Source organism: Colobus angolensis, unplaced genomic scaffold (assembly GCF_000951035.1).
Source record: "Colobus angolensis palliatus isolate OR3802 unplaced genomic scaffold, Cang.pa_1.0 Scaffold30, whole genome shotgun sequence".
Lineage (NCBI taxonomy): Eukaryota > Metazoa > Chordata > Mammalia > Primates > Cercopithecidae > Colobus > Colobus angolensis.
The window spans coordinates 7,818,358-7,819,661 of NW_012116266.1; positions in this window are offsets into that span (position 1 = coordinate 7,818,358).

Sequence of the window (1,304 nt, forward strand, 5' to 3'; positions counted from 1 at the left end):
CCAAATTTATTGAGCGTTTTTAGCATGAAGGGCTGTTATGCTCTGTTTCTGATTGCTCTGTAACAAAGTTACCACAAATTTAGTGGCTTCAAACAACACCAATTTATTATCTTACAGTTCTGAAAGTCAAAGCCCAAAATGAGTCTCACTGAGCTAAAATCAAGAGGTCGGCAGAGCTGCATTCCTTCCGGAGGCTCCAGGGAGGAATTTTTTTCCTTGCCTTTTCCAGCTTCTAGACGCTGCCCCAATTCCTTGGCTCCCGGACCTTTTCCTCAATCACTCCTACCTCTTCCTCCATTATCACATCTTCTCTGACTGATAATTCAGGTAAATCTCTCTCTCTCAAGATATTTCATTTAACTACAGCTGCTTTGGCCATGTAGGGTAACATAGTCACACTTCCCAGAGATTAGGACATGCGGTGTAGGGAAAGGGACAGTATTCATCCTACCATGTGCTCCTACATATCTACCAGCTGCCTGTCAATATCATCAGGTAATCTACCAGTTCCAAGTCCTGCAGCCTCTGGGACCTCTGATGAGTGAATTGGCTCCATCTTGTTCATACTCTGTCTTTGCAGGCACATAGGCTGTAGTGAGCTATGGTGAGAGCCCTAGTTATGATGCCAAACATGTAGGGACATCCCTTGTACAATCTTCTCTCCTCTCCCATTTTCTTACTCTTATGGAATTAAATCTCTTTTAATGCTGTACTCTAATTTTAGTTGGATTCTGGAAAAGAAACATAAGCCAGTGTGGTCCAGCCACCATGTTTATCTGATAGTTGTCTTTCATCAAGATTCTCATAATAGGGGTTTTGTTTTTATGGAGGCAGAGAAGGAGTTTCCACTCTGTAATTCAAAGAAGTGACCAGAAATGAGAAACGAGGAGATTCAGTTGCATTGTAGCTCAGGCAGCAGAACTAATTTTCCAGGAAGTTCTGTGCCGAACTTGCTGTGGGAATTTCTCTTCCCTTCAGTGAGAACTGGTGTGGCCTGCTGGAAAGGAAGGAGCTTGGGAGTCAGGGAGATTTGTGTTTGTTTCCAGCTCTGCAACTTTCTGCCACTGTGACTTCTCTGAGTCTCAGTAGCCTCATCTGTAGTATCAGCATAACAATAATTGAGCGGTTTTACCTGGCTCATAGCAAGGACTCAGTTATGGCAAATTTTATTTTATTTTATTTTATTTTTGTTATCTTATTTTTTGAGAGGAAGTCTCACTGTCCACCCAGGCTGGAGTGCAGTGGCACAATCTTGGCTCACTGCAACCTCTGCCTCCCAGGTTCAAGCAATCCTCCCACCTCAG